Source organism: Procambarus clarkii, chromosome 61, assembly GCF_040958095.1.
Source record: "Procambarus clarkii isolate CNS0578487 chromosome 61, FALCON_Pclarkii_2.0, whole genome shotgun sequence".
NCBI classification, from domain to species: domain Eukaryota; kingdom Metazoa; phylum Arthropoda; class Malacostraca; order Decapoda; family Cambaridae; genus Procambarus; species Procambarus clarkii.
Window position 1 is genome coordinate 23922596 of NC_091210.1, and position 25143 is coordinate 23947738.

General features: G+C 38.5%; 1 long non-coding RNA gene across 1 annotated transcript in view; it reads right to left on the reverse strand.

Annotated features, from left to right (window-relative positions):
• Positions 1–280: 280 nt before the first annotated feature.
• LOC138354041 (uncharacterized) overlaps positions 281–25143 on the reverse strand; it is an 81550-nt gene continuing 56687 nt past the window's right edge. Inside the window, exon 3 of the long non-coding RNA XR_011223400.1 lies at positions 281–924. This is a non-coding gene — a long non-coding RNA (uncharacterized lncRNA). The remainder of the gene's footprint in view (positions 925–25143) is intronic.

A 25143-nucleotide genomic window follows, 5' to 3' on the forward strand; every position in this document is an offset into this window, starting at 1 on the left:
CGTATGTCTGTTTGACTGCCTGTCTTTTCAAAATTGGAGGCCATGCATTTGAAGCCTGGCCTATGCAAATTGGCAGAGAGAATGGTCTGGAGAGAGAGAGAGACGAATAAATATATAAATAGATGATTGGAGAGATAAAGATAAAGATTGATGGATAAGTAAATAAAGGGAAGGATAGAATGCTACAGAGATGGATAGATAGACGGATACATAAATTAATAGATAAATAAATGGTTGGAAAGATAGTTGGACAAATGGTAAACAGAAAGACCTGGGGTAATGCCGGTTACCCTTGAGTGTAATTATATAATTTTCACACGCCAATTTAAAACATAAAATTTAAATACTTAAATCCCAGACACAATTAAGGATTAAATAAAACTGTATGTAAATTGAGTAAACCTCCTGGTATGTATACTCCATATAATCGAGGTTATTTAGCGCACATCTCGGATTGTATACTTCGAGTAAAAGAGATTACTGAGGAGTATATTCCTGTAGGTATACCTTGAGTGAGTCTTGGTTATAGTCAACCTGTTCATACGTCTCTCAGAGTTATCTTACTCATCATTTGGACTGATCACTGATGGAAAATGAGTTCATTGGTGTTGATGGTTGGTGATGACGCAGTTCACGCACCAGTATATGGAGGTCTTGGTGCTGTTACTGTTCTCGTACCAGTACGTGGAGGTGTTGATGGTGTTACTGGAAGTTCACGTACCAGTACATGGAGGTTTTAGTGCTGCTACTTGACAGTTCCCGTATCAGTACGTGGAGGTGTTGATGGTGTTACTGACGGTTCACGCACCAGTACATGGAGGTGTTGATGGTGTTACTGACAGTTTACGTACCAGTACAAGGCGGAGCCAGCAGCAATGCTTGCACCCACGGTGAGGTGAGACTCATACTTCAGGAAGCATACAGCTGCGGAACAAATATTATATTTTAATGACCGGTAACATGGATCATTGATTGCTGTTTTTTACATTTCAAACAAACAGAACACCAGACGACCACACAAGAGAAGACAAGACGTGATTGAAAGAGAAGTTTTACTGCACTGCTAACAATACTGTTAACAATTCCAACCCACCAAACTACTGTTGGCAATACGCCCCAACCACAAATCTGCTTACAATACCACACCCACGACAATACTGCTAACAATACCACCCCACCAAAATATTGCTAACAATGCCACCCTGCCACAATACTGATAGCAATACCTACCTGCCACAACACTGCTAACAATACAACCAATGCCACAATACTGCTAACAATACCACCCAGCTACAATGCTGCTAACAATACTACCCCACCATAATAGTGCTAACAATACCACCCCACCATAATAGTGCTAACAATACCACCCCACCATAATAGTGCTAACAATACCACCCCACCATAATAGTGCTAACAATACCACCCCACCATAATAGTGCTAACAATACCACCCCACCATAATAGTGCTAACAATACCACCCCACCATAATAGTGCTAACAATACCACCCCACCATAATAGTGCTAACAATACCACCCCACCATAATAGTGCTAACAATACCACCCCACCATAATAGTGCTAACAATACCACCCCACCATAATAGTGCTAACAATACCACATCCCCACAATACTGCTAACAGTACCACCCTGCCACAATACTGCTAACAGTACCACCCTGCCACAATACTGCTAACAGTACCACCCTGCCACAATACTGCTAACAGTACCACCCTGCCACAATACTGCTAACAGTACAACCAATGCCACAATAAGGCCAACAATAACACCCCACCTCAATTTTAATAACAATACAACCTACATTACAATAAATATGTAAATCACCTTTGCACCTCATCTCATACTACAATTTTTTTTTAGTTTACCTTCGTTACTTACACTTTTTCCTTACCATCAGTGTTGCCATAACGCATATTATATATATTGATCGTACCATAACCCTCCTCTACCCATATTGTCTTCAGTATGACAATACTACTCGCACCCCTCCTCCCCAACAAATGTACTGCCCTCTCCATCGCCCGGCAACAATTCGTTCTACTGTACTGATCACACCACTGCTCAGCAACAGTACGTTATATTATACAGCTGGCAACACCAACCTGCAACAATGTGTTCTACTGTACTTCTCGCACCACCACTCTGCAACAATATATTGTTATGTATTGCTCGAACCACCACCCCACAACAATACGTTCTGCTGTATTGCTGGCACCATAACACAGCAACAATACATTCTACTGTACTGCTCGCACCACCAATCCATAATAATATGTTCTAATGTACTGTTCGCACCACCAATCCGCAACAATATGTTCTACTGTACTGCTCGCACCACGGCCTCGAAACAATACGTTCTACTGAACAGCTGGCATCACCACCCCACAACAATACGTTCTTCTTTACTGCAAGCACCACAGCCCCGCAACAATGCGTTCCATTGTTCTGCTCGCATGAACCCCACAACAATACAATATATTCTACTGCTTTGACCACCACTCTGCAACAATACGTTCTACTGTACTGCTCGCACCACTGCCCCACAACAATACATTGTACTGTACTGATCACATCACCGCCCCAGAACAAAGCATTCTACTGTACTTCTAACACCATCACCCTGCAACAATACGTTCTATTTCTCTTCTCGCACTGCCCATCAAGAATAAAATCTATTGTACAGTTCGCACCACTGCACTGCAACAATTCGTTCTATTGTACTGCGTGTGTATCACCACCACATAATAATTCGTTTTATTGAACTGCTCGCACACCACCACCCTGCAACAATACATTCGTCTGTACTGTTCGCACCACCACCCCGCAGAAATACGGTTTACTGTACTGCTCGCACCACCAACCTGCAACAATGCTTTCTACTATATTACTCGTTTACCCACCCTGACCAACAATGTTTTCAAAAGTATTTCAATGCTGCTTCCATCACTACCTCTACCACCAATGTTCTAATATGTTATACTGTACTGCTCCTGTCACAACGCCCGCCAACAATGATGTCATGAATTTTAATGTACAACTCACATAACCAACCCAGGTATCAGTGTTGCCATTAACACTCTAATACCTGCTCGCACCACCAACACCTGTTTTCATGAGTTCTAATATACTGCTCGCACCATAACCCCCACCATAAAAAAATTATTCCATATGTTCAACTATAATTTTGCATCATCACCATTCCCACAAATGTCTCATTACTGTTGTGCTCTCTACGCCAACAATGTTCTCATAAGATTTGCAGTACTACTCGCCTAGCCAATATCGCTACTAATATTTTTAACAATTCTACTTTACTGATATTACCACTTCTACAGCCACAAATATTTTCATGAGTTCTACCATTCAGATACTACCCTAAGTTCTTGTATATTGCTCGCTCCACAACAACTACCTCCATACGTTCTACTGTACTGCTCTCACCACAAAAAATTCTACTATACTGTTGGACAAACACTCCATTCACCATAAATTCTATTATTCTGCTCGCATCACCACCCCTGCTACCAATGTTCTCTACAACTAATCTGCTCAGATCATTACCACCCCTACCAATGTTTTCAAGCGCTCTAATATGGAGCTTGCTCCACCGTCCCCACCAACAGTGTTTTAATAAGTGCTGCTATACTGCCCGCACTACCACCCCTGCCACCAATGTTGCCAACCGTTCTACTATACTCATAGCATCACCCTTCTCACCTGTGTTTTCATTAGTTCTAATATACCGCTCGCCCAATCACCTCCAACAATGTTTTCATAAACACCACCCACAGCAGCAATTTTGATGCGACTCCTACTATACTCTTCCAATTATCATTCCTTCATTATTTTCATAAGTTCTACTGTTCATGCAAGCTCACACCACATTTTTAGCCATAATACATTCTACTATTTTTCTCGCTCACCCACCATCTCCAACAATGTTATCATGTTTTAGAGAGTGCAATGATAAATTTTTAAGGTGCTGTATACACAATCACTTCCACTACCATAATTTCTAATCAACTACTTGCATCACCACACCCACTAAGAATGTTTCATAAATTCCATTATACTGTTTCTCTCACCACACCTTCCACCAAAATTGTCACATATTCTACTGCACTGGTACTGTCACTGCCCTCGCCAAAAATGTTTTCAATAGTTTTACTGTATTGTCAACATCATCACCTAAATATTATGCAGTAAGCCTATGAATGACCCTTTTGTTTTTATTAGAGGATAAGTAAAAGCCTTACTAAAATTTTATTTGAATGACATCATGGGTCGGTTGTAGTCTTACTAAATTTTTAATTGAACGCTGAAGACACAAAATGATCCCTAATTTTTCAATATATATTTATTCTAAAAGTCAGCTCTAGTCATATATTTTTTTCCAGTCACTTAGTTTTTTTTACGTGCCTTTGAGCCTGGGAAATATCGTTTTTCCACAGACTGGCTACAGGGTGAATATTATATGAGTGAAGACACAAGACTGTATGTGTGTGTCTCCACTTGTTTTGCATTTGTACATATAATTGTGTGCTTATAAAATTTAGCCTTTCTGTGCATTCCTTATCTTTATTTTTGTTTTTTATAGAGGTAAGTAAAATTTAGCTATATTTGTGGTAGGATATTTGAGTTTTTGGTAGGATAAATTTTAATAGAATATAATAAATGGCTTAAATTTAGTAACATTTAGATAAATTAAGGTTCTGTTAGGACAAACTGAGTCATATTTTGGTAGAATTGGGAAAAAGTTAAATTTAGGTTGTGTTATGATTAATTCTAATAAATTTGAGTTGGGGTTAGCTTCAATTTAGCTAGATTTAATTAAATGTTGGTTCTGTCATGATAAATTAACATAATTTTTTATAGGATATCTTAAATTTGCTTAAATTAATTAGATTTAGATTTCTGTTGAGATAAATTTAGTTGAATTTAGTTTTATATAAGATAAACTAGAATGGGGTATGTATGCGAGCAAAGAAAAAGATTGGGAGTGTATATATTTGTATTGCATTTCTGAATATATATGTGTTTGTATGCTAAATTATTTCCTAAAATTGCATTGTAATTTAAAATATGAAACATGTGAGCTTGTTGAATGAATAAGTCAACTTATGTTAGAAAATGCAAAAAGACATGTTACTGTATGTAACACAATGAGATTAACCAGTAAGGCTGCTGGACGAGTCAGTTGGTGCGCAAACAAAAATATTGTTTACATTGTTGGAGTGGATGCATGGTTGTAACATGGGGAAAATTAATACAGTGTTTAATGTATTAAAACAATAGATATAAATTTAATGAAATCAGAAAATACTGGGGACAGGGCTGTAGAACAGTTAAGCATTATTTTTTTTAATATATAATATCCAAAGAGATGTGTGTTTATGAGGATTAAACCCTTTGGATACAGCGCTGCTATCATCTGGTATAGCGGCGACCTGTGAAATTATGAATATGCCGAATTGGTGATTTTTTTTTTTTTAAACCTAGTATTGGAATATGATGTGAATGAAATGGTAATGGAAACTTAGTAATAAAATATTATAGTTGTGTGTGAGTATGCAAGTTGTGTATAAGTGTCTTTGTACAATTTGTGTAATTGAGCAAATTGTGCATGTGTTTTTTTGTGAGTGAAAAATAGTTCTTTGTGTGAATAGGTCTTTTATTTTAAAAATAGTTATTTGATTTGTGATTGTATGCAATTTGCAAACGTGTTTCACATGTTTGTGAGATTTTTGTGAAAGTTTATTTTGATTCGTGCTAATGTGCATGTTTTTGCTTATAACTATGGATTTTGTGAATTTGTTCAATTGTGTTTGGGATTTTTGTGTAAAATGGGTTTCTGTGTGCTAGTGTGATTTTGTGAAGGGGCATTTTTATTCGTGCAAGTGTAAATTGATATTGTACATGATGGGATTTTGTGAAATTTATTTTAATTTGTGTATGCAATTTGCGAAAATACGTTTTGTGTAAATGTTATACGTTGTGTGTAAATGTGAAGTTATATGTATTTTATCCTGTATGTTTTGTTTTGTGTATTTATAGTTTTCTGCAAGTGTGTCCTTTTATGTGTAAATGTGCAGATTTTTGAAGATGTTTATGTAATTTGTGTATTATGCTAAATTATTGTACCTTACAATAACTTTTAAGTTAAATATTTATTTATTATTAAAGCTGAGTTTTTACTACCTGTGACATGAATTTCAATATGACCTAAATACCCTGGTTAAACCCTCACCACGTTAACAACATGTTATTAGATCGTGGTTGGAGTATTTAAGTACATATAGGTAGTTATCAATATTTTTTTGGTGAAAAACTTACTTGAATAATATGGATACTTTGTAGGTTTACTGATTGTCCTACATAAATATTATTACATACTGGCTAGATGAATTATGGGGCCGAGTGCACATAAATATTTGTCCAAAAATGAAATATAGTGAAAAAGGTTAAACAAATCTCGTGTTATTTGGCATCAGTCTCATGAAAATTTTATTCCAATATGGTAAGAAATGGATTTTATATGAATTAAAAAAATGCATCATCAGTATTAATGATAACAACACCACCTTCTGGTTAATGGAACTTATGGATAATGCAATGATAAAGAGATGCAAGCACCTGTTCGACGCTCAATGAAGAGGCGTAGTAATAAGGAGGTTCCATAAAGTAGATATGCAGCTGGTGTCTTCTAGGATTTCTGATTATTAACTGGATGGCAAAATTTCACACAAATAGTAATGAGTAGTTATGTCATGTTGCTGTACTTTATGATATATTATATAAATACATTGCCAAATGCCACTATTTCTTATGTCCACCCGGTTTTGTCGGGAAGGGGGGGGGATTTTTTTCTCCTTTGTTTCTCATCTGATTTTCCTATGGGTTCTACATCTTGGGCAATGTGGGTGAATGTAATTATGCCACAGGTGGCAAAACTTGTGACTTTTAAATTTTTAGCCGAGTTATTCACAGATTTCAAATTATTTTCTTTGTCTCTTCAGGTTGTTTATGCTGAATTGGGACCAGATGAGAGCTTTATCACTTATATAAAGTGTACTTAAATATCCCCCTAATCCATTATCCTTATCCAAATATTTTGTTTTTTTGGGTGGATATTTTTTCTTCACTTCATTTCAATACATATTGGCCCATAACTTTCCCATATTCGAGTATGAATGCTAAGCAGTATTTAATAAAACTTACAAGCTATGTCATAAATTCGAACTCCTATATTCATTATCGAGAATTTTACCTTAATTTTTCTGCATGAACAGGATTTTCATCATTAAGACAACATACAATCTTAAGTTTCAGAGCAATTCTTACTATTTTTACATATTATCTGCAACATCCTTAGTTATAAGATTTCATTGCTTTCATTTATTCATAAATCAATAAACTGCATATTTTGAAGGGCACATTTACTATTTTTTTTACAGTAAACTATGTTCTCAAACAATATTTTAGAGCAATGAAAATAAACGTTATATGACATTCTGAGCCTACAATGATAAAATAAAAATTGGTGAAATTTTAAATTAGTTTAGTTAATATGAATCTGTGAAATAGTAAACATTTTAAATATATATATTTAAATATTTTTCCTGTTCATGTTATGACATTGATCCATTAACAAAAGTTGTAGCATTTCCCGTGTAGATTAAACACAAAATGTTGAGAGTGTTTGAGGAAGGTTGTAAATTGTGTACCGACCCCTTAACATAACAAAATGCAATATATGATTTATTGGGATGAATAAGCTGTTGGGACGATGAAATCTATCACAAGGTTGCTGTTGACTCTTAATACGATTTAGGGAAACCACGTAACAAAGGAAATGTAGTGAGGCCTGAGTAATGTATTGGCAATCTTCTTTTATGAACTGAAGAGTATTTATCGTGCCTGCATCAATATGGGTAAATCACATAATTAAATATTTGTGATGGTTAAGGATATGAGGCGAATAGGTGCTAATGGGGTTTGAATGATGTAACCAAAATCGGCGTGGCATGATTTACCACGAAGCATTGTAACGTTAAACGAATATTACTGTGAACTGTATATTTTATTTAAATCATATTTTTGCGTCTAACTTGGAGATTTCCATGCGACATGGCATCGTGTTCTGCTGGCCTGGAGATTTTTTTGCTATAGAAGGAGTGTAATCTATTTAAGGTTAGCAATTTGTTTACTAGGATCCCTACATTGGCGGTAAGGATCTCGCTTCATGCACGTCGGCATTCATTCCCCGACCGTCCAGGTGGTTGGGCACCATTCCTCCCGCCCCATCCCTAATACTTATCCCTTCCAAGTGCTATATAATCGTGCTGGCTTGGCGCTTTCTCCTGATAGTTTCCTTTCCTTCCTGGGATCCTCTCGGACGAAGGTTCGAATCCTCGTCACGGCCCTTGTGGATTTGTTCATTTGATGCATATCGCAACTGTGATTTCTGTGTGTAATCTACTTATCCTATCACTACTTATTGCTTATGTTATTTTACTGGTGAAAACTAGTAGATTGATCGTCATAACATGCTCAAACCTTTATCTAACATATCATTATGGTAGTATTAACAGTACATAAATTCAATATCGTTCAATGTTTGATGAACTGCTTATATATATTTTTTCTCTCTCACAAGATCACATTGGTGTTTCACTAGTCAGTTTAAATCAAAGTTTGTGTGATATGCTCTGTTATGGTGCCCTCTCCTATTTCTTTCGTTTGCCTGCTTTAAGAGTCATATCAGCTCTCCCTACTGATTCTCTGAAGTTCAGGGAGTCTATTGATATATGTGGCGACCAGACCAGCTGCCAGTGAAGGGAGAAAGTTACATTATAAGTTGTAAGTAAGGGGAAATTGGCACCCTGATATAAAATGAAAGAGCAGATATGACGTTTTGGAAGGGACACTAGCCGATCGCGGATTGGCCGACTTAGGTCGCGGGCGACCAATCAGGGCCCGCCGTGACGTCACCGAGTGCCACGGGCGGCCCCAACGTGAGAGTTGACCTGACCGTGAAGGCGAGAGGACGCACCTCGGTCAGCTCTCAAGGATTTGAGGCTGTACAAGCCTTTCTTAGTGGATTAGAGCTGGCTATCGCAGCCCATCTTGTGCATTGGAGACCCCGCGCTTCTGGGAAGCAAAAAGGAACCAAGTTTATTGATCAAAAGAGTGCCAAACTTGGAAAATATTCGGCGACGACGCTGGTCGTTGAGGGCCTGGAAAGGTGTGGCGGGCAGGCCTAGCTGTGACCGGGTCACATCCACTGAGGGTTTTGGAAGGACGACACCATTCCTAGGACAAGGAGCAACGCCTTGTGGAAGGGGCGAGTGTGGGAAAATAGTGATTAGCTCAGTGCCCATCGATGAACCAGGATTGGGGTAGCTGAATCTCAGGGATTGGAACGGTGATGACGCGAAGGCTCCACGACACCTGAGGACCTGTGGAACGTTTCTGGATCGTCAAGGATCGACTCAGGAAGCGTGGGAACCTCACACCATCAACGGACAGGCGTCGGGAGCCAGGAATGTAAGGTAGATCAGGTGTAAGGTGGCTGTAGCGAGAAAAGTGTGAGCGCCAGTTCTTGTCACGGGGGGTGGGCCGGGGCTCTGCTAGCACTCAGCTGCTAGGGATTCAAAAGGCCGAGTACTCAGCCCCTCCGACTCCCGGGATTCACCGGAGTCTCCTTGGTCACACAGGAGAGGACTAACAATGCCCACCTCCGCAGGTCTTTGCTTCCACCACAAAAGGGGGTGCCACTGATTCACCCTGGAAGCCCTTCAGTCAAACACGGGGAAACTGCTGTTAACAGTTCCGGCCTAGACCCGTGGAGGAGTGAAGGAAGACTCAGGCTTACCTTATCACCATAACCTCCCTGATTCTTTCCTGCCAGACAAAAAGGTTGCAGGAACTCCTTTCCCACCTGTCTTCTCTATCTTCTTCTTAACAAGGTCGCCAGCTGGGTTATTATATCTGCACCCCAGCAATGCAGTTCAGTGGGTGTATTATGTATTGTTTGTAGCCAGAAGGTTGCTACTCCCATAGATCTGTTACTAGACTGTCGGCCCAGGGTACTCTCCCAGGAAGGTCTGTGTGGCTTTACCTCTCTCTAGCCACCACGTTACTAGTTGCCACCATTCAGGCACTGATACTGATCGGATGGCTAAGGGTACACTTTTATATATGTCCGTGCTGTCTTTACCATTCTCCAGGCAATAAGAACTTCTATAGAGAACGTAGTGTTCCCTAGGTGGTACTATGATAACCTTCGTGTATGCTCATAGAGAAATATTATAATGGAGGCACACTTAAACACAATGATAAAAGTGTGAATTTACTGATGCAAATTACATGATCACACATACAATCACAAGTAATACATGAATATGAAAATAAGGATAATAAGTCTGGAGATCGTCAGCGTCTTCTTCCACGACCTCCAACACTCTTTCAACTGGGCAGAAAGACAGGAGTCCCACACTCTCTCACAGGAGGGCCTCTTCACCACATCGGCGCCTCTTCTTTACTGTCCTGCCATCCATACACACTGTCCCTTCTGACAGTCCTGGACACAAGCTGCCTTGCAGCCTATTCTACTACTAAAGTATTAATGTCCTATTGCCATATACATAAGTGAATATTGTGGTCTATCCAGCCTACTCACACAAGGGGTAATGGGAGGGAAAATGATCTACCTTACATTCCTTGCTCACGACGCCTGTCCCTCGATGGTGTGAGGTTCCCACGCTTCCTGAGTCGATGCTTGACGATCCAGAACGTTCCACAGGTCCTCAGGTGTCGTGGAGCCTTCGCGTCGTCGCCGTTCCAATCCCTGAGATTCAGCTACCCCAATCCTGGTTCATCGATGGGCACTGAGGTAATCACTATTTTCCCACACTCGCCCATTCCACAAGGCGTTGCTCCTTGTCCTAGGAACGGTGTCGTCCTTCCAAGACCCTCAGTGGATGTGACCCGGTCACAGCTAGGCCTGCCCGCCACACCTTTCCAGGCCCTCAACGTCCAGCGTCGCCGCCCTGCGTCGTCGCCGAATATTTTCCAAGTTTGGCACTCTTTTGATCAATAAACTTGGTTCCTTTTTGCTTCCCAGAAGCGTGGGGTCTCCAATGCACAAGATGGGCTGCGATAGCCAGCTCTAATCCACTAAGAAAGGCTTGTAGAGCCTCAAATCCTTGTGAGCTGACCGAGGTGCGTCCTCTCGCCTTCACGGTCAGGTCAACTCTCACGTTGGCGCCTCCTGGGGCACTCGGTGACGTCACGGCGGGCCCTGATTGGTCGCCCGCGACCTAAGTCGGCCAATCCGCGATCGGCTAGTGTCCCTTCCAAAAGTCATATCTGCAGTAGGGGATACTCTTTCATTTTATATCAGGGCGCCAATTTCCCCTTACTTACAACTTATAATGTAACTTTCTCCCTTCACTGGCAGCCGGTCTGGTCGCCTCATATATCAATAGACTCCCTTAACCTCAGAGAATCAATAGGGGGAGCTGATATGACTCTTAAAGCAGGCAAACGAAAGAAATAGGAGAGGGCACCATAACAGCTCCTTGCCAAAAAGCAGGGGAGTATTCACTTTGTAGTAGTGAACCTATATTTCCTGTGACCCATCCTCTCATGACTTAGTTTTTTCTGAGTGACTTAGTTTTTATGACTGAATTAGTTTTTTGTTTTTATTTCTGATTTAGTTTTTCAGTGGCAGGTTTTTTTTATGTAAGTTCACAGTGTTTTAATTTACAGAGTCATGAATGTGTTTTATGTTTTTTTCAAAGTGAGTTCACAGGGTCTTACTTTTTTGAGTTCTAACTGTCTTTCTTTTTGTTCAAATCTAGTTTACTTACTATTTCCTGCTGCACTTCGCATTACATATACACTTTCAAAGTCAATCCTTCATTTGACAAATTCTGTCTCATATCTCTCACATAAATCCCATTTCAGAAAAAACACTAGTCTTAAATTATTCTTTTGACCAACTCACACAATAAACTTGAAGTCACAAGGTGCTCACACTAGCACATTAACTCTCTTCTGTAAGAATTTTTCTGTGATATGTGAGAGAAATCTTTGTTTTAACTACATATCTCTCGAACTCATCTTCCACTCTCTAGTCAATCCTAGTTTAGGTAACAAGTTTAACAGCTCATCTCTTTGCACGTATGCTTCGGTATAACGCTCTAAGTACAATCTTTATTCTCACCCATAAGCTGATGTCATTTCCCTTATCAAACTATGACATCGAAGGTTTCCTTTCGATATAAGATTGCAAGATTTCTCCTTGTAAGTTATTGCTAAGTCAATCTCAATTTTACCTTTTGGCTCATAACTCATGATTCATGAATATTTAAGATATTTAATAAGAGACCTCAACCAATCCTCTTCTACTGAATTTCAATCATACTAGCACTTTGTTTTGTTCACATTGATGTAATTTTGGGCTAAGTGTCTTTCCCCAATATACTGCATCTACACTTAGTTCAACTATTTATGCTTCTTCAGCCTATCATTTCTATGAGAATCATTATTCCCTACTACTTCCACAAATCAGAAGTAGACGTTTGTTGGACATTTTGGGGGAGTATTTAATTGACATATTATAACTCAAAGTGAAGATTTTGTCATTCACAACAAACCTATGCAGTTTTCCTTTCATCTCAGTGATATCTTAATATATTTTTTCTTCAAAGAATCTATGTTCCCACACTAAACATTATAATTATTTCATTATTAAGTGCATCATTTCTTGCACTCCCAGCCAACTCACGTATGCTAAGCTTTGTTGCGAACATGTGTTTAACAGACTTTTTTATCTTCTTACTCATTGACACCAAAGTAAAGCACCTATTGAATGTTGGTTTTAGGTTACACCTAAATATTTCAGGTCTAACGAATATTATGCAGGCGATGAGTCACAATAACGTGGCTCAAGGATTTATTTAACGAATATTATATCCATGACAGATTAACACCTATTCAACTTCTCTACTTAATGCATGGGATAATTTTAGTGCATTATTTTATTATTTTCACTGCAAAAACTAAAAGCTTGATTGTTTATCCTACTACTTCTATTCCTAACCTATCATTTTAATAGTATTCAATGTACATCGTTTCAGTATCAGTTCAGTAATCAGTGATGTACCTTTTTTTTCCTTTCTCCCGCATTACCATATCATATTTCAATACTCAGTTTCAAAGAATTGAAACATCAATACTTTGTCCTGGCATATCCAGGACAAAGGTGCGTGTCCCGGTGCGACCGGGACAAAAGTGCGTGTCCCGGCATAGCTGGGACATGTGCGCACACCTTCACGATAAGCACACAATACGGTCATCCATCAGTCCTCGATTTCAGTCGTTTGAGCGGATCTTCATAATCCTCATTTTCTCTACTAATGTTTTTATGAGATATATTTTACTGTTCATGCTACCACTCCTACCAAAGTGTTTTCGTATGTTCTACTATTTTGCTCGCATGAATACCCATGCCACCAATAATTTTCATATGTTCTACAATACTGCTCGCTTCACCACCTCTGGTACTGATTCTACCAGTGCTTTCACATGTTCTACTATACTACTCTCGTCAATACCCTCGCTACCAGTATTGTCATAAGTTCTATTATCTTTCAAGGATTTTATTTGGAAAGGGCTTCGAGAGTTCTTCTCCCCAAGGACCGTCTTGGGCCATGACCGGTTTGTGAAAACTTGGTCCAACAGGCTGTTTCTTGGATCTCACACAGCCCAAATATCCATTACAACCCGGTTGGACTGTCACTTCTTACAAGAACTTATATATTTATTTCTTGAAGAAGCCGACCTTTGTTGCTGCAATATTTTAAATGCTTGTTGGGATAGTACTGAGCGGTAGTGGACCCCAGATGTTCAGCGAGTGCTCTCTGATTGTGTATATGGCACCTCTAGTCAATGTTCAATTCTGCATTTCCCGTCTTTCGTTCCCGTATGTTGCTATTCTACTGCAAAAATTTTGGCTCTGGCCTTCCTGTATCTTCTATATATATATTAAGTGATACATTTCTAGTGATACATTAAGTGATAGACATTCTTTGCATTCCCTCTATTTCAGACATCTCCCCTGCTCTGATTGGGAACGTGAGTACCACGACAACACCAATGAGTTAAATAGTATTAACATTGCTGAGGGATCCCTGCAATTGAAGTTTCACATAAACTATCCTATAATTTTACTGGCTGACGCTATATTTGCTCGTTTATGTTTACTGAATGTCAGGTCACCAGACATCATTGTTCCCAGATCACACATATATGTTATTTTCCATCAATAAGTCTGATTATGTCTTGTACCCTGTTTCTCGTTAGGTTTCTCGTTTCCACCATACCTAAGTACCTGGAACATATTAATATCGATTTTATTATTACCGGCTTGTTGTTTTTTGTGCCTTCTACATAGGAAATTTTCATGTTGATTATTGTATTATCTACAAAGGATGATACCCAGCTGTGATTAGTATTTTTGTCTGTATCCGAGATAAGGATGAGAAAGAAAAGTGGATCAAAGACTGTGCCCTGGGGCACAGAGCTTTTCACTGAAATTAGATTGGTCTGATTTCATTGACTCTTACTCTTTGCATTCTATTTGACAGAATGCTACATTTATACCTACTTTCGTCGGTATAAATGTAGTACGTCGGTATATGTAAACTATTCCTTATCGTTACTATAAATACTACCGAAACAGAAGTTTGGGCTGAGTGATAGTCAAATGCAACATTGTGGAGTGACAAATCATAGTGTTATGCAGAGATGTTCTACGTTAACAGTTTAACATCTTAGTTCACTCAATATATTCGCCTCTTTAGTTGAGACTGTTTTTGCCCTTTGGACTGATAAGCTGTATATTTGACACTATTAAAGACACGGTAAACCTTTCTATTGCATTCATATGTAATAAAATAGATGAACTTATGTTTACTGATAGCTCGAGACTTTCTGTAAATCCATTATCTTTTGCATATATTATTATCCTTTCTTACTAATATTATGTAGCTTTTTAAATATAAATTATTAATGCCAATCCTACAGCCTTCCAAATTTTTCAGTTACATTGATTTATTTAGGCATAATCAAAAACTTTAAATCGAATGGTATCACTAATTGCAAATTTTTAAGATTCACTTCGAGGTGAATCATACTCACAATGTTGCTGATTAAAAATAATAAGATTGTACCTTTTTATTGGCAGTATCTTTTATCTTCACATATATCTGACTTGTTTGCTTAGGGAGTCAACACTTCATTTCATAGTGCAAAACGTACCACCAGTTATTGGCGTCCCTTGCAACAACATAAAATATGTTCAAAGAGACACTATGTTTCAATTCATAGAAACCATTAATTAAATTAAATGATGATAAACACACTTAAAAGAATGAATTTGTTTAACTTACAAAGCATTTCACCAAGAAATATGGGTTATTTAAAGGTCAGCAAAGGATTTAGATTGTTACTAGCAGTACCCGGCCACGCGTTGTTGTGGTTCAGCAACTCATGTGCATTGCTGAGCCTCAACAACCTTCCCTGTCCCCCAGTCCTCAACACCATTCCCCCCTCACCCTTCTCCTCGGCTTCGCATTCATTCTCCACTGCACTGTCCCTCTCGTCCTTCCCACCATTCCCAACTCCACCATCCCCTCTTCCTTCCCACCATGCCCCACTTCCCTGTCCCTTTGTCCTCCCCACAATTCTCCATTCCCTCATCCCCTCGTCCCCAACATCCCAAACTCCCCCAGTCCCCTTGTCCTTCCCCACCATTACCCCCCTCCCTTGTCCCCTCGTCCTCCCCACCATCTCTCACTTCCATCCGCTCATCATCCCCACCATTCCCCACTCCCTCGTCCGATACCTTCCTAAATAGTTTAATGTTCCCATCAGAAAATTTGGAACATCAAGTGATCTGATGTTCCCATCACTGAAATATAAGAAAGACAGTTAAAAAATTTAATGAATATAGGAAAAAAAAACTATACTCACGAAATGTTAGGTATGGTAATCAACACATCTCAATTTTCCAACGCAATTCACACAAAATAATTAAATCAAAATTAAAATCAATCATAATCTATGAAAGTACAAATTATCAACTCAATCAGAAACACTGAAATAGGAATGTAACATATATAGTATAGCATGTGTGTTGCTCCTACATGCAACAGATGGTGCTGTTTTTCAAGAAAAGCATAGTTTTACCTGTCACAGGTGTGGCATCTATACTTATTCTTACGAAATGAATGGCATGGTAAACAACACAGCTCAATTCCAACACAATGTCACACAAAATAATTCAATAAAAATAAAATAAATCTAAATCTATGAAAATTCAATTTATCAATGCAATCGGAAACATTGAAATGGAGTTCGTGACATATTTAGTACAGCGTGCATGTTGCTATTATGTGCAACAGATGGCACTGTTTTTCAAAAACGCATTTTTTTTACCTGTCAGAGGGGTGGCATCTATATAGTAGGGATATAAAAGGATGCGCCTATTCGAATGAAACGTTGTGTCAAAATTTCAAAGCAATCGGTGAAGAACTTTGGGAGATTACAGCTTGTGTTGCTCTTACGTCCAACAGATAGTGCTGTTTAAAAAAAAAAGTTTTTTCTTGTCACAGGAGAGGCATGTATATAGTAGATATATAAAAAGACGTGCTTATTCGATTGCAACGTTGTGTCAAAATTACAAAGCAATCGGTAAAGAGGTTTCGAAGATTTCCCTCACATGAAAAACACAGTTTTTTAGAAAAGGGATGTTTTTTTTACCGTCACAGACGTGACATCTATATAGTATGTATATAAGCGAATATTCCATTCGCACCTGCTTGGGTGCGAATGGAACGTTGTGTGAAAATTTCAAGGCAATCGGTGAAGAACTTTCAGAGATTAGCGGTTACGCACAAACGAAAATTTCCATTTTTATTTATATTGACTAGCTGTACCCGGCTACATGTTGTTGTGGCTCAGCAATGCATGTGCGTTGCTGAGCCACACCAACCTTTCGCAGTCTCCTAGTTCTCCCCACCATTTCCACCTCCACAGTCCCGTCGTACTGCCTATTATTCTTCACTACCCCATTCCCTCATCCTACCAACCATTCTCCACTCCCACGTCCACTCGACCTCCCCACCATTCCCTGCTCCCCTGTTCCTTTGTCCACCCCATAATCCCTCACTCCCCCATCCCCTTACCCTCCCAACCTTTCCCCACTCGTCCTCTGTACCATTCCCCCCCTCCCCGACCCTTTTTCTTCCCCATCATCCTCCACTCCACCGTCCCCTCATCCTCCTTACCATTCCTCACTCCACCAACCCTACCATTTCCCTCCTCTCATCCCATCTCCTCGTATTCCCCTCTCCCTTGCCCCTTTGTCCTCCCCAACAATCTATATTCCCCTGTACTCTCGTCCCAACTAACCCCAACTCCCCCGTCCCCTCTTCCTCCTCATCATTACCCCCTCCCCTGTCCCTTCGTCCTCTCCAACATTCCCCACTCCCGTCCCCTCGTCCTACCCACCATTCCCCACTCACTCATCTGATGCATTCCCAAATGATCAGATGTTCCCATCAGAAAATTACGAACATCAAATGATCTGGTATTCCCAACACTGATATATAAGAAAAACAGTTAAAAAAACAAAATGAAAAAATACAAAAAAAAAAAAAACACGAAATGAAAGGTATGGTAAACAACACAGCTGAATTCCAACACAATGTCACAAAATAATTAAATCAATATGAAAATAAGTCGAAATCCACAAAAAATCAATTTATCAATGAAATCGGAAACATTGACATGGAATAGTAACATATTTAGTGTGGCGTGTGTTGCTCCTACATGCAACAGAGAGCGCTGTTTTTATTTTTTAAACATGTTTTTACCTGTCACAGGTGTGGCATCTATACTTATACTCACAAAATGAACGGTATGGTAAACAACACTGCTCAATTCAGAAGCAATATCAAACACAATAAATAAAACAAAAAAATATCGAAATCTATGAAAATTCATTTTATAAATGAAATCAGAAACATTGAAATGGAATTGTAGGATATTTAGTACAGCATGTGTTGCTCCTACGTGTAACAGATGTCACTGTTTTTAAGAAAGCTCGTTTTTATCTGTCACAGGTGTGGCATCTATACTCTCGAAAATGAACAGTATGGTAAACAACACAGCTCATTTCCAATGCAATGTCTCACAAAATAATTCGATAAACATAAATAAAAATCAATAAAAATTCAATTTCTCAATGCAATTGTGGGAACCGATCTGTGAGATTTATATTTATTTAATTTATATGAATTTATATAGAATTTATATTTACATTAATTTATATTTTCGATAGCAATTTGTATGATGTTAAGTGGACTGTATTTCTGCAATAATCTCACAAATCGATCCACTACACATTAGGGGGGGGTTTATATTGAATTTATATATATGCAGCCAATCAAACTACAGTATTAAACTACATATATTAATATACATTGAGGAGGTGCCTTATCTTATTACACAGCAGGCTTAGTCCACCAGATATAACTAGGATGTAGACACCAAATTTTCTTGTGTGAGGCAGCTTCTGTCACCCAGTAACTGATACACAAAGTTTGCTTCCTCTTCTTGACCTGTCAAAGGCACTAGCTAAAAGCCAGAATCCTAATATATGACAGCTATATCAGAGAAAACCACTGTATAATGAATCATAAAGACCAAGGCTTAATTACCTTTTTTTAAGAGGCTGTTCGCATTCTAACCGGATCGCCCTATCTACTGACATTAATGGCCAAAAATGATTAGATAAACAGGTTTCGGCAGAACACTTCCCTTGATTATTGTTGACAGCGTGTTGATGATGGTAGACCTTTGGTTTCCATAACACTTCGCCCATGAGAAATGATAGGAGCAGAATATTCCTCCACTGCGCCTCTGGTCCTCAACAACAATGGCTGACCACTCCCTCACTACTGACGCTACTGGCCTACATTGTCCAGATATCAGAAAGTGATAGAAAGGGTCACATTTACTCTATTTTAATACTGGTAATTAAGTTAATTTATATGAGATGTTTTTATGATGGTAAAGTCCAAAGACTAATGTATTTAAGAATAATTTCCACCATAATAGGTGGTGAATTTATAATAGTATTTTGCAATGATATCCTGTTTTCTATAGACAGAAAATTCCACTATGAGTTACATTTTCTATGGGTAACTTGTGTATACAACGCAGCAATATTATCTGCAATTGCATTCATATTATTAAATGGTGTCGGATTTTCCGACATAATTCCCCGGGGGCTGCTCACGGGTCGAAATTCTATTTAGAACAGACGAACACCGATACTCCTCCTTCGAATTATTAGATTATTTTGATGTTAGTAGTTAGTAATCACACATTTGTGCATCTGTTCGTACTGGACGGATGTCCCGTACTCGAGTTGCAGGGGTTAGAAGTCTAATGCAATTTCATTTCCCTGTTAACTCTGAAAAGGCTAAAATTCAAGCCTAAATACATTTTATTTAACCCAGAAGACTGAATGTAATCAAGTACTACAGTCAAGTATGATTCAGGGACTGCAGTGAGATCAGTGACATTAGATATAACTTGAAGTTTGTTCAGGTAACTGGTCACTGATATATATACACTGAGGCCCATGGAATACATCTTGATTAAATATTAAATTTATCAAATCAGTCGTCAGATTTATTGGGGTTTAATTTAGTTAATTAAATCAGAGGATTGAATAGCCCATCATTAAAGTAAAGTATGGTTCTGAGACTGCAGTGGGTTCAGTGACATTTGTCGCAGTGACTTGAAGCTGGTTTAGGCTACTGTTCACTGATTTGCCACTGAGGCCTCATGAACTCATCTTCAGCTTTAAAATGATGATATTAACATCAACCTCTGTTACTATAGTCAGCTGTAATCTCCTTAGTATAATGCTACTGGAGAAATATAATCAGCTGACAAATTTAGATTTCTACTGGTATTGTTTATCTGCAGGCATAGGTCTCCTCAGGCTTGATACTGGGCCTGAGAATAATTTACCTCCTGCAGAATTTAACATGCTTATGCCCTGATATTTAGTAGGGCTACCGATGAATCGATGGCAATAGTCTGTCCCTACAAGGAGAGCGAAGTCAGTGAGGTGATCAGACTTAATATTATCTGCCAATTTTATTCCTCTATTTCTCAGGAATTTGGCTGTTGCTCTCAGAACTTGAACTTGTAGGTCTACTGGTATTTTGTCCACCACAATGGCTTGTACTTGACAGACGTACCTGCCTAAACGTACTGATGGTTGTACCACCTGGTAGACTTGAGGTCCTGCATCTGTTATAAACACTGAGATGTTGAATGACGTCTGGGCTACAGGCCTTAATTGTAGTTCATCTGCCAACCTTTTAGTGACATATGTTCTCTGGGACCCTTGGTCAAACAACCCACGGGTATGGACCTTGGCCCTCTTATTCAGGATGGTAATTTTAGCAGTAGGCAACGTCGTATTTCCTTTAGACTTTGCCGATTGGACACTCTTTGTTTGTTGCACCTTGCAGTAATTTACTGTGGTGGGAATGCTATCTTCCACCTTGGGTCTTGAATACGTTAATTTCGTATATTTGCACAGTGCTACATGGTGCCTACCTCTTCTACACCTGTTGCAGGTGTTGAATTGGGTATCACAATAGTCTATGTTGTGTGACTTGAGACACCTTGCACATCTCCCTAATTCCTGGAGTCGCTTAATACGATTGTCTCTAATTGGATAATTAGCACAACAGTATGTTGAATGTTTCTTTTTTGCAGAACATACATATCCCCCAGCCTACTGCACGTTTGGAAGATACCGGTTTGGGTGAACTAGTAACAGTAGGCTTGGAGGATTCTGCTGCATTGTTAGATTTTCTGCAACTAGATGTGAGAGTACTTGGCTGATGTTTATTTGGGGTAGTTGTTTTACCCTTTAATTGACTAATATTTTCTATTTTTGAAGACTTGCATGAGGCTTTAACTTCCTTACTTGCACGTCGTTTGTTTATGATGGAATGTAAACCTCCAGTGATGTCCTGTACTGTCAGGATGGTGTTATGTTGATGTGCATATAATTCATCTAGTATATTGCTGGACAATTTTCGTTGAAGGACTACTTTGGTCATCCATTCACTAGTAGTTATATCAACCTTAAGATTGAATGTTCTTAGTAGTGACTCAAACTCCATGCTGAAGGATTGTAATGAGTCAGCAGTCTTATCATGTTGAGGTAAGTCCAGCAATTGTAGTACTAGATGTATGACAGTTTTCTCATTGCCAGCATTATTCATATTGGCTAGTTGGTTAAGCTTTGTGGGGCTTGTACTTGGGCTGCTCATAATGCTGAACAAGCACTGATGGTAGCCTAGGGTAAAATTCTGCAATCACTAGGCTATAACCCTACCTCTACTAGAGGTTAGCACTTAAAGTTAATACACATTATATATATACAATCATACACACTAATGATTTGAGTGATAAACTAGTGTCACTGGAAGTACCTTTAGATTAGCTCTTTTATATCACCCTAGGATGGTATAGACACTAATTAATCACTCAAAGGTGTAATGATCATAAGTAAATTATTATATATACAACTCAACTCGAGTTGATAAAAATTACACCCAAAATAGGGTCTGCACCATTCATTAATGGTGCTAGGTTGTTCAATATAGTACAACTAGACTATGATAATAATGGGACTAGGATGAACAATAAATAGTTCAACTAGTCAATGGTAATAGGGGACTAGGTTATCTATAAACACTAGTCAATGTATCTCCTACCCTGTTGTGGGTTGGCAATTGGTAAATATTATATTGTGAACACTAGTGCAATATATATTAAATAATTCTCTATTTTGTAGAAATAATATACACAATTATTGATAATAGCCTCTTAATTGCCTCTATGAAACTTCTAATATTATCAAGAAGTATTAAATATTATTAGTGACCTCGCGAAATTAACTCCACAAAATTCGTGCATAATCTCTCGCGAAATTTAACACCACGAAGTCCGTGAACAATCCCGCAAAGACACAGCCACTAATTTGGCTGGCTTCAATATTAGCGCTGTCATCTCACGGAATAACACGCCACCAAATATCTGTGGGTGACCCTGTAACCGCTGACTGAGGCTGAACCGAGGGGCTCTTGAGCTCGATCGAGGCTACGCTGCCGTCTATGACTGGCTTTGTATAAATCACACTGCACTAGTATATTTAATGAATCCACTGGTTAACTGGTTCATCCGGTACTAACATGACCAAATAATCTGTCATCCGACTCGAAGATGACCAATAATGTGGGTTCAAAGGACCAAATATTCCGGTTCCAGAGGACCAAATAATGGGGGTACCGACCTGTGAGATTTCTATTTATTTAATTTATATAGAATTTATATTTATATTAATTTATATTTTCGATAGCAATTTGTATGATGTTAAGTGGACTGTATGTCTGCAATTATCTCACATATCGATCCACTACACATTAGGGGGGGTTTATATTGAATTTATATGTATGCAGCCAATCAAACTACAGTATTAAACTACATATATTAGTATACATTGAGGAGGTTCCTTATCTTATTACACAGCAGGCTTAGTCCACCAGATATAACTAGGATGTAGACACCAAATTTCCTCGTGTGAGGCAGCTTCCGTTACCCAGTAACTGATACACAAAGTTTGCTTCCTCTTCTTGACCTGTCAAAGGCACTAGCTAAAAGCCAGAATCCAAATATATGACAGCTATATCGGAGAAAACACTGTATAATGAATCATAAAGACCAAGGCTTAATTACCTTTTTTTAAGAGGTTGTTCGCATTCTAACCGGTTTGCTCTATCTACTGACATTAATGGCCAAAAATGATTAGATAAACAGGTTTCGGCAGAACACTTCCCTTGATTATTGTTGACAGCGTGTTGATGATGGTAGACCTTTGGTTTCCATAACACTTCGTCCAAGAGAAATGATAGGAGCCGAATTTTGCTCCCCTGCGCCTCTGGTCTTAAACAACAATGGCTGACCACTCCCTCACTACTGAGGCTACTGGCCTACATTGTCCAGATATCAGAAAGTGATAGAAGGGTCACATTTACTCTATTTTAATACTGATAATTAAGTTAATTTATATGAGATGCTTTTATGATGGTAAAGTCCAAGGACTAATGTATTTAAGAATAATTCCCACCATAATAGGTGGTGAATTTTTAATAGTATGTAGCAATGATATCCCGTTTTCTATAGATGAAAAATTCCACTATGAGTTACATTTTCTATGGGTAACTTGTGTATACAATGCAGCAATATTATCTGCAAGTGCATTGATATTTTTAAATGGTGTCTGATTTTCCGACAACAATCGGAAACATTGAAATGGAATCGTATCATTTTGCGTATAGCGTGTGGACTACTACGTGCAACAGATGTTGCTGTTTCTAAAAAAAAAATGTTATTACCTGTCACAGGAGTTGCATCTATAATAAATATATAAAAACTTGCGCGTATTCGAATGGAACGTTGTGTCACAATTTCAGAGCAATCGGTGAAGAACTTTCGGAGATTACAACATGTGTTGCTCGTATGTCCATCAGATGGCGCTGTTTAAAAAAAAAAAACATGTTTTTTCCTGTCATAGGTGAGGTATATATATTAGGTATATAAAAACACGCACCAATTTGAATTCAACGTTGTATCAAAATTTCATAGCAATCAGTAAAGAGGTTTCGAAGATTTCCCTCACATGAAAAACGAATGAAAAACACAGTTTTTTAAAAAAAGCATTTCTTTCTCGTCACAGACGTGACATCTATATAGTATGTCTGTAAAAACCCGCTTGGATGCGAGTGAAACATGGTGTGAAAATATAAAAACAATAGGTGAAGAACTTTCGGAGATTACCGATTCTGAACAAACGAAAATTTTCATTTTTATTTATATAGATTATGAAAATTGGGGGCCATTTTAACACTCAATAATAATCCGGTGCGTAGGAGCCAGGCCGCCAACCGGAAGGATTTAACTGTATCTGGGTCGTGGGATCATCGATTCTCGGAAAGGATACATGTGACTTGAGTTGTCTCTTTATATGGTAGTGTAATACAAATTATCCAGTTTCACTTCCTGCTTCATCTATGAATGTACATAACCAGCTTAAGAAACTAGAAGAATGTTACTGAGAACTTCGGGACAATATCTCACAGCTATATAAGATGCACATCGATATGACCAAAACGTGATGTATCTATGAGAAAATACTGAGGCATTGTAATATTTCTTATGTGTCTCCCATATGAGTTTTGTGAGTGGCACAGCTTTGATGGTGGAAACGAGATGTATAGTAGAACTTATGGTGGCGGGTGTGGTGGTGGAAGCAGTATATTCGAACTTATGGTGATGGATGTGTGGTGCTGGTAGCAGTATAGTGAAACGTATGGTGGCAGGTGTGGAGGTAGTAGTGAGGATACGAGAACTACAGAATAACCTCTAACAACACTGGTGGCAGGGATGGTGGTTAGAACAGTAACATAGAACTTGTTAAATTCAATTCAATGTTTATTCAAAAGAATGCGTGTACAAAATAAATAAAAATAAGGGACAATTGTAGGGACCAGAATAACCGAAATATTTTAAACGTAAAAAATAACAGAAACAGCTTGTTTCTGACCGAAACAAAATGTTTCGGGCAGAGAGTGTTTGGGGCGGAGTTGTGGTTCGAGTAGAAATTATGGTGGTGGGTGTGTTGAGGCGAGCATTATACAGGAATGTATTTTTTTTTTTTGCAGGAATATTCCTACGCAGGCCCTAAGCCTATGGCTGGCCCACTAAGTGTTAAATATTTCTGTTTTACTTAGGTGGAGTTTGAGTAATTATGACTTTTATATTCGCTTCAGTAAGATTATGCTTCATTTGTTCAACAATTTCTTCTGTTCTGTTGAATCTAAGTTGAAATATTATTGGGTTTGTTCAAGTTCAAGTTCAAGTATGTTTATTGAGATAAGCAATAAATACATCTC